The 10,358-nt window shown below is 43.1% G+C and overlaps 1 protein-coding gene across 1 annotated transcript in view; it reads right to left on the bottom strand.

Annotated features, from left to right (window-relative positions):
• LOC104405145 (arginine-glutamic acid dipeptide repeats protein-like) overlaps positions 1–10,358 on the bottom strand; it is a gene marked incomplete at its 3' end in the record, with an annotated part of 83,406 nt that overhangs the window by 42,099 nt on the left and 30,949 nt on the right. The window lies entirely within an intron of this gene.

Genomic DNA, 10,358 nt, shown 5'->3' with positions numbered 1-10,358 from the left:
CATCAGAAACTGCAACAAATAGCACTAAAAGATGAAATGAGCCAGAGTGAATTCAACACTAAGGTCTGCCTCTGACGGATACAGATGAGCACTGAATAATTGGGCTTTAACCAGATGCACTTTGAAGAGACAGCTCAAGTTGAGCCAGCTGAATGCATTTTTCTGTCTGCTCCTCATTGCTCTGTCTTCCCCTCCATACTTCTACAAAAATTAACTAATATGGAGTTAATGTTACCAACAGCTCTTAAGTTTATTTAGTGTCACTCAACTCTTTCCTTTCCAAGTATCAAACCTGGGAATTAGGCATGATATTAAAGAAAACCCGAGGAAGAAATGAAAATACCATCAGGGAAACGGTCATTCCTTTCCAAGACCTAAGCCCATATGGAAAAATAGCTTTAATAAGACACCTGCCATGATCCAAATAACAATTAAACCTGACTTTCTTGGGTAAAAGTCAAAAAAGCAACTGTGAAAAAGCCAACTGAAATGGAGTGGTTTGGCTTTACCTCTTTTGTTAAAGAACAGGTAACTATTTAAAGTCTTATTCTTTGATAGTGTTTTCTAAAGGCATAGGGCCATTAAAATTTAACATGAAGCCTCCTGTTTTCTACTAAAACAGAAGAGCAAAGGATGTAAAAATATCTGCTGTATAAATTACTGGCCCAAGTTAGTTACAGAATGACACACTTCTGTATGTGCAGAAGAGAGTGTGCTGTTATACAAAAACAAGTGTAAGCTAAAATTGCTCAAAAGGAGACTACGTGGTTACTTGGAAATGAAGCCATGAGGGCATCAGCCATCTGTCAAAGCAGAACAGTTTGCAACATGCTCAACTTCCCCCTGTCCTTTTGTATCCAGGCTCTGTGGACTCTTCTCTTTCAATATCCATAGAGTCCACCTTTTCCCACTGGAATTCCATTCATATTCGCACCTTAGCAAATGTGATCAATCAGCAACCACCATCATCATCTCTGGTTTTAAGATTACAGAAGAGGCCAATCAGGACCAAACACAGAACTGCTTTACCCGGTCTTTACCCAAGGTGTTTGCTACCCAAATTCCCAAGGCAATTTCCTCCTTACCGACAACACTCTAAATTAATCCCACCCTCCCTACTTTTAGCTGGCAGTGATGAAGAAACAGGGGATGAAAACCAGTACCCTTACATTGCACAATACATCAAATATCAGATATTAAATATATATATATTCATTCATTCATTAACTTTTGAACAATCCAGAAGACAGAACTGAACAGAGCCTCATGCAAGTTTTCAAGGAGAAAAAGAACATTACTCAGTTCAGGTAACAACCATAAGAGATTTCTGTATTGGAAACAAACTACAGTATTTACTCCATAAACTTTTCAGCTTTACTAGCAACAAAGCTGCTTTGTCAGCTGAGATCTAGCAAGTCACCTGCCTTCCTATCAGTGAAATCCACCTAAAGCAAGGGCCAACACCCTTAAAATTTCAGTGCCATTCTAAATGAGAAAAGATAATTTTGTCTGGTAAAAAAAAGCAGCAGTTATGCTTAAAACCTGCCTGGCTTAGCGTAAAACTATGATAAGATCTTTCAGGAAGGTTATGGGTCATTGCTTACTACCTCATTTAATCCCTTTGCGGTATCTTTCTGCTCCGTTTCCCTTTTATGTTCTTTGAGTCCCATCTGTGGTTCATGGTGTCAGTTATGCTGAGCAAAAGCATAAAGTAACTGCACTATTACACTGCACAAGTACCCTTGAACAAGCCTGTTTAATTGTAGCTGTCAGGACTAGAAGACAGTGTGTCCACACGTCCCCCCCTGTGAAAGCTTCTGGGGCACAAAAAGCTTTCCCTGATCGACTGCTGCCTTCTTAGGGGAAATAAGCAGCTGCCTGCCCCAGAAGATCCAAATCAGTGCGTATGTATCTGATGAGATCTCTGCACACAGAGGTATCAGCACAGACACACGCTCCGCTGCCTCCACAAAGGGCCAGGGGGAAAGCACGAGTTGTGCTGCACACCACTGCCATGGGCAGGCAGTTGAGTGCATCCAGGGTTACTGTTCCTGTCTTCGCAAGCCACATCTCCGTGCAATTCCCACAAAATACTGTCTCGTGCTTGTGCTAAAGCAACCCAAAAGCCAGCTTGAGCCCAGACCCCCCCGTGTGCTGGGCTGCACCCCCAGAGCATGAGCAGCAGGTTAAGGGGGGGATCCTGCCCCTCTGCTGCGCTCTGGGGAGCCCCCCCTGCAGCCCTGATCCAGCTCTGGGGCAACAGCACAAGAGGGACATGGAGCTGCTGGAGCGAGGCCAGAGGAGGCCACGAGGGATGGAGCTGCTCTGCTCTGGAGACAGGCTGATCCTTTCCAACCCAAACTATTCTGTGATTCCGTGATTTTTATATGTACACACACATGGTGCACTCAGCTCTGTGGTACAAAAACCACCGGTGAAGCCATGGAGATGCCACATCTCAGCTGCTATTTCTACTCTATCACAGAAGCCCAACACAAAAGACACAAACATGGGTGAAAATTCATTAATGGGCTGTAATTAAAATCACTGCTAGGGAAAGCAATAAGCACCATTTTTGATCACAGCGTCTCTGTTCGTGTTTGCTGCTTCTACCAACTCCACTTTTGATTACACATTAAGCCTTCCCACAGAAGGAAATTTGGCAGCGAGCTGCTGACACAGTATTGATAGTGAACCTCCTTAACGCACGGGCTGATTAGCATTTCTATTGCTGCACTGCATACATCCACATTGTACATCAAATACACTCTGTGTCAAGCATAATAAGCAAACAGTTACCTAAACAACTAATGGTATTACAAACGCATTTAACTAATCATTGAATATGTGCTCTGGTAATTAAATTCCATTAAGGATTTTCAAGCCTTATCCCAAAGAAATGCACCACTGAAATGAAGGTACCATTCAGACTCTGCCTGACATTTGCCATTAAATGTCATTGATAGTATATAGCTCAGATCTAATTGCTGAGCACCACCAGCCACAGTATTTATCACTTCTATTAAAACAAGCAGCACACAGCAGTGGGAGTATTTGAAGCCATCATATACAGTTTAAATAGATTTCTCACCTTTTAAAATCAAGAGGCCACATTCTCTTGAACATCTCACTAAGGGGTTTACCTTTTAACAAAGAGATACCAAGAGCTAAAGGATAAAACAATCAGGAGACAGTTTGCTTTGCAAAGCCAGCACAGAGTTTGAACAGACACAGTGGCTGTTAAAATATCTCCTAATAGCCAGGGGAATTTTGTGACAGGAAATATTGAAGCACGTCTGCAAACTGGCCCTCTCTGCCAGCAAACTGGGTTTAAAATTATGGGGGGAAAAGGGAAAATATAAAGGCTGATGAGCCAGATCCTGGGATTTGGCTATTTCACCGCATAAGCAAATGCTGCTCCTCTGAGGAAATGAAGTGTATTTGGAACGTAAATGCCTGTAAAGTAAATGTTTCCTTATGCAGCTTCTCAGAGGATGCAAGTATTTGCTTACGGAATGGTCAGTTGCTTTAACGTGTGCATCCTCTAACAGGCTGCGTTAGAGAAAAAGCTAACACTTCAAACCGGGAAAAGAACTAATCTGGCTTCATACATGTGCTTCATGTAGTCGGGTGTTCAGACACCGCCTGAGACACAGTCATGACAGAGCCTTCACCAAAACACTACCTGTCATTCATGAACGTGAAACAAAGCAGAGCAGCTGATCGAGAAAACAAACCAGCACCCTTAAAACAAATGTCAAGTTGTAAAGATAAGACTGGATCTTACTATGCAGGGAATCTCTAATACAGATTGCTGCTGTCTGCTGCAATATCAACAGCTAGAATTAGCAGCACCAGACTTGAGGGGTTTTTCTTTGTATTTATATGTAAATCAGTACTAAGTAAATAGCCCGAAAGCCAGGTCCACAGGCTGCAATCTAATCTAAACCTGGAGATTGGAAAGATGGCCTCCATTCATCTGGAAATAGCTAGATATTGAAAATGCTAACATCAGAAATAACTACACTGGAGAGCAAAATGGATCCATTTACCTGCTATAAAAGAAAAATTCTCCAAGGAAGAGTTGGGGGAGAGGACACAGGAAAAAAAACAACTTCCAGGTCCTGAAAGTCACACGTGAACCAAGGTGAACAATAAGAAAAAGGGTTCTGAAACAAAAATACACACTTCTAAACATATAGTACACGTATGAGGGACACCATCTGCACTCTTACTTGGATTAAGATTAAAGTCAATACAGCCAGCCAAGCTACTACACAGTTCTGAGGCTAATTGTCTCGGGCAATATAATCGTTACCGCATTACAACTTCAACAAATGAAGCTACTAATAGCTTCCATTTTAAAAAGCCAAGGTGTTAATTCAGTGTTGAGACCAACTAGTAGTTCCATAAACCATTCAGTCCTCCTGTATAATTCAACTTAATTTGCTTTATTACTACAGGCACTAGATGGAAGCCATCTTTCCCAGATTCAAACGTTCTTGACTAAGAAACCCTCATGTGTTGTTATGGAAGGTTTATACTTTTCCCATTGTTCTGGGCACAGGGATTTATACAACGTGTATCATCACTGCACACTTTTCCCCCAGATTTATTGAACACAGCAGGGCACCTGATTAAGAATTCTGTGTTCACCATTACCTATAATTGCAGAAACAGGCAGAATACCTTACAAAGAAGAGATTTTCATAAAGCCGATGAAATCACCCTAACCAAGTGTTACTAAAGCCTCTAATGGAAATGTGTGTAAAACCTTATCTGACTGCTTTAGAGGTAGCTCATTATTTACATTAGTTCCCTTTCACCAAATAAAACCATTTTTATGTCATCTTGCAAGATCACCATGAACTTAGTTCTTCAAACTGCTTACTACGAGTCTCACTTGGGGGGGGGGAAATAAAGTGTTAGAGATCATGTAATGGAAGTGGGTGCTCTCCCTCCCTTTGATGCATATGTTAGAGGAAGGAGCCTACTGAAATCGATACTGAAGCACATATATTTGAGAAGCTTGTGCAATTGTCTTCAGTTCTGGCCACACCATCCCTTTGACTTGTCACAAGCTCATGTATTTGATTGCACAGACCAGCACAGGGCACAGACCATGTGCCACTGGGATCCTGACCCTAAAGGTATGGAGCTACCCGAGTTACCTCAGAAAAGTGAAGCAAAATGAACTGGTAAATACATGTTCCAACACCTAAAATGATATAAACTATAGTGCTTGTCCTACAAGTGCTTTCCAGTAAGTACAGCCATAAATGAATCTTTAATATAATGCAATATCAGCTCACATTTAAATATTTACCACGCAGCGAGTGCATTTCAAACACAGACATGCTGCAGGTACTCTCCCAGCTGTTTATTCTCCTGTCCCAATCTCTTTACTGACAAAAAGCCTCTCTGGTTTAATTCCTCCCCACCTTCAGCATCAAAAGGCAAATATTAAACACCCACTGCAGGTACTGTATTAGCCAACACGTGGGGAACAGAGCACACTGAAAGGACATGCCCTTCCCAACTGGAAGCGAAGCTCATGCAGTACGCAGACTTACACCAAGTAGCAGGTTACACTGAAGACTGCAGAGAGCCTCGTGACAGCTGCACTTCCCAGATGAAAGATTTATGATGGTATTTTACCACCATTAATGGAATTTTGCCCTTCAGAGTGTGAAGTTTTTAAGCTTAAAGGCCCAAGCTAGTTCAGAACTCAAACGGTGTGTAGTGAAAGAATGGCCTGCGAAAAGCACATCGAGACAGCATCTGAAATCAGTACACAATCTGCAGCTATTTCCTTGCAAACACACCTCAGTTAACACAGGGAAGGTCTCAATCACAGTCCACACTGGCAATCACAACCATCTTTGATCATGAGCACAGCACAGGGCGCAAGAATTCCAAGGTTTATGAACAATTTTGTAATACAAATATGTGAAGGACTCCAACACATCAGAACCAGGAAACTCACATCAAACAGCAGCTTCCTTTTCTGAAAACCTACTTCCCAATCTTTTCAGCAACAAGCATTCTGAAAAGCATCCAAGGGAACTCCTTTCTGCAGATTTCTTGCCATGCATTGTGTGTATTATACATAACACACCTTCTGCCTCACTAGGCTCCGAGGTTCAGGCATATCAAAGCACCCAATTGCCTTCCCCCCCCCACCCTCTTCCTTTTTTTTTTAAGCATGAAGAATATGAAAGCACGTTCTGAAGCTGGTCCTTGTTAGCAGATCCATTTTCATCTCTTTAAACTCAAAGAGAGCAATTCCCTTGAAAACTGTCACAGCATTTTTGCAATCCATAAAGAGGAAGTTCAACAGCCTTAGGTCACTAATCATAACTACAGTGGATATAGAGCATAAATTATGTCTTTCTATTTCACAGTAGTGAATCACACATATTCTTTTATCTTATTTACTTGATTCTTTCTAGAAATCAAATATTCTAGACATGTTTGCAGCCAGTAGGGTGTAAACAGTGGCAACTCCTTCCTCTGAAGTAATCTCCTCAGCATTAATGTTCCATCTCCTTTCCTTTCTGCAAGGTTATGTGTAAACCTCAGCTTATAGCAGTCTACCAATACCTAAAGGGGACTACAAGAGAGGGATTGTTTATAAGGGCCTGGAGGGACAGGCCAAGGGGAATGGCTTTAACCTGCCAGAGGGGAGATTGAGATGAGCTCTGAGGCAGAAGCTCTTCCCTGTGAGGGTGCTGAGGCGCTGGCACAGGGTGCCCAGAGAAGCTGTGGCTGCCCCATCCCTGGCAGTGTTCAAGGCCACGTTGGACACAGGGGCTTGGAGCAACCTGCTCTAGTGGAAGGGGTCCCTGCCTGTGGCAGGGGGGGGGGGGGGGGGCAAGTCACTCTGTCATTCCACAACCTGTGCTTGGCAGGGTGCCACGGCTTTGCTTCTAGTGTAACCATTCCCTCTCCTTTCCTTTTTCTATATACAAACACATACAGATGCCACATTTATTGCTGCTTCTATTGCACAGTTACTTGTGAACAGATTAGTGAAGCTGCCAAGTGGCTTTAAGTCTAATCAAGCACCTTTTCCATATATCAAAGCGCTGTTGTGCAGATGAAGTTCTATACACTTCATACTGCAGCCACTCAAGTATTTCTTAGACATTTAACACATTCCAGGAGGATGCACGTTACACCGAGTCATAAATGTGGGATACAGACTTCTGAGGATGGTCATTCACAGCGCAGCATTAGTGAGCTTTCCCAGGAAAATTAGACTATGGAGCACAGAAGAGCAAGTTCAAGCACTTCAGTGGTGCTGGGCATCAGACATGTACTGGAATTCCCCAACTGCAAACCAAAGCAGAAGACATCAATCTTTCTGCCCCACAGTCATCAGTCTGCAAGACTACAGAGTAAGTCCTCTTCTCCTCATCCAATTTGTTGTGAGCTACTGCTCACAGCCCCACACTCGGAACTTTGGAAGTGCCAGAACGTGATTTTTGAGAAGGATCCTCACATTTAGATGAATTTTTGCTTCCTATTTTATGCTGTAATTACAACTTATTTTCCACTTTAAAAAGTACATTTTATGACTCAAAGGGTAACAGAGTTTGTTGTTTTATGCAGCATTCCTTACATGAGGAGCATTAACAGTAAATACAGGTGGCTGGAACAAGAACTGCTTTACACAACAATAGTTTGTATATTTTCCAAAATGAAAAAGTTTAAGTAATAAGATTCCCTTAGCACAAGTTTGCTTTAATAATTCTGCATTGCTTTTAACCCTAGAATGTGCCAAGAAACAAGACATTGAAAAGAGTAAGAGTAAAAAAAGAGTTCTGCTCAGCAAGCAGAGCAGGATGCTATGCACTACTAATTTAATTAAAGAGTTATTTTCCTTTTAAATACCCTCTAATGGCCCAAAACGAACTCAGGCTGATTTAAAATCAATCACTTTAATCAAAATTACAAGTTCAAATTCTCTGTGGATTAGTGCTCAGTGACTACAGAGTCAAAACCACACATCCATCACAGCTCTACTTTTTACTTGCTCCAGGTCCCAAGTAGGGAAAAGCCCCAGTTATCTCATTTACACAAACCACATGAATTTAGACTCTCCAGCCAGGCAGCAAACCAGCCCCTAACCCCATCCCTGCTCTCCGAACAGGCCCTCAGGAGCACACAGCCCTCACGCCTGCCTTCTGGGGAGAAGAATTTGAGAGAGAGATCTGAAACTCTATTAGACAGTCACAAGGTGGAGCTGACTTGAAGCATTTTCTTAAGTGGCTCCATCAGTCTCTCTGCTGTATAAAAAGGGGACATGCATTGCCCTTCCTGCCACTCCAACATGGAATGCATCCCAGGTATTCTGAGAGCATCCTAGGCTATTTTCCCTTCCACACACCGGCGTTTCTGTACCTCTCACCAGCAGCCTGTGAGAATCACCATCTTTCCTAGTGTTCCCATACAAAATCAGCACCACCTGGCACAGTGTGGGGTACTAACATCCAGCGTAGCAAAGACACACCGAATAATCATTTACCCTCAAGACCGTACTTGCTCCACACAACAATCACACAGCAAGACGGGTAGTAAATGGGAACAACACATCAGCGGTGATAATAGAGTAAACTGACATTTCAGAACACACCCATCAGTTGTATCTATGACATTATCATAGAATCATGGACTGATTTGGGTTTGAAAGGACCTTAAAGCTCATCCAGTTCCACCCCCTGCCACGGGCAGGGTCACCTTCCACTAGAGCAGGTTGCTCCAAGCCCCTGTGTCCAACCTGGCCTTGAACACTGCCAGGGATGGGGCAGCCACAGCTTCTCTGGGCACCCTGTGCCAGCGCCTCAGCACCCTCACAGGAAGAACAGGAATAAGGAGTCCAACCAACTCAGTATGGGGCAAGGAAGGTGGAACAGCGACTTCTGATGACAGTCACATCTCCACACAAGACCACCAACAGAGTGGACACTTGGCATCTCCCAAACACGTGCTGTTGCAGAGCACTTCAGAACCTGTCCTCAGGCAGCCTCAGTGATGTCTTCCATAAATGAACTCTCACTAGAGCTCAGCTGCACTTTCTCCAACGTAGCTGGAAAAATCAAAGGTGCCTGGTTTACACATTTGGCATTATTCTCTTCTGCTCCTATTTTTATGCATCCAATAGGACTTAGAAGCTTAGCAAGATGCTTGTGCATCTCAGCTGCCCTTACCCACACCTACACCATAACTGATTCCAGTGTCACACTGTGGGAACACAACAGAGAAACACACCTCCCCACCGAAGGCTTGGGCTCACACAGATCCCATTCTGGATAGCTGGCAGTGGGATGTTCACTATGTCCTACACCTCCACATGCTTCACTGAGCATTTACTTCCACAAGAGCATAATCGCTACGTTTAAGAGGAACATGAAGCACATCAAGGAGGTTGCCCTTTCCCAGCAAAGGCAAGCAAGCAAATGGTGAGGGATGGGACATGTGCTGGAGTTCAGTGACCACAGTGACATTTCACATTCCTTAAGGAAAACCATTTTGAAAGCTGGAAAACAAGTTTCTTTAATGAATTATCTTCGCCAGCTTACGAACTATAACAACATATCTTTGGAGACTCTGCACCAGCACAAGGAACCTGACAGTGCTCAAGTACCCCCCAATGGCCAGAAAGTTTCAACTTCAATAATCCTAAAGGTCAGAAACATTATTAAACATGACAGATGCCCTCACCATTCAACACTAGAGGCCATGGCTAAATTTATTCTAACTCCATTTGCTCTTGCTACATGTAAAACAGCTAATGTACCATTTAATACTTCTTCTTCATTCCCTAAAAGCTAGAAATAACAATCTATTCCTCAGCATTTTGAAGCTGACACTCGCTGATTTATTTAGCAGTCAGTTATCTCAGCAGCAGGTGAGGGAAGCAGCTCAGTTTACTTTGGGTAAGTAGGAGGAAAGAAGGCAGTGGAAAGGAAAAAATAATAAACAGAAGGGGCAAAAGGTGCTGAAGATTCCACTTCATGACAAAAGGCCTCACGGAATCACAAACACAGGCATGTCACAGAATCACAGACTAGTTTGGGCTGAAGATCAGCTAGTTCCAACCCCCTGCAGGGATATATATTCAGAGGATGTTAATATGCAGAAGGATGTTAATAAATTCTATGGTTCCTGTATCTACAATTAAGCCATTGCTATTAAACACGTTCTCATTATCAGCCACACGCATCCCTCTCGACAACCCAGTATGGGAAAAGCAACCCCGATTACACCCCACAACCAGAAGTGGTGTATTCCTGTTTGTCCCTGCTTGCTCAGTGTCTGGTTTTGCCCTTTTCTCACAGTCAGATGGGGGGGGG

The sequence above is a fragment of the Nestor notabilis genome, unplaced genomic scaffold (assembly GCF_000696875.1).
Source record: "Nestor notabilis isolate BGI_N333 unplaced genomic scaffold, ASM69687v1 scaffold6654, whole genome shotgun sequence".
NCBI classification, from domain to species: domain Eukaryota; kingdom Metazoa; phylum Chordata; class Aves; order Psittaciformes; family Psittacidae; genus Nestor; species Nestor notabilis.
This window is presented reverse-complemented; position numbering and strand designations above follow the sequence as displayed.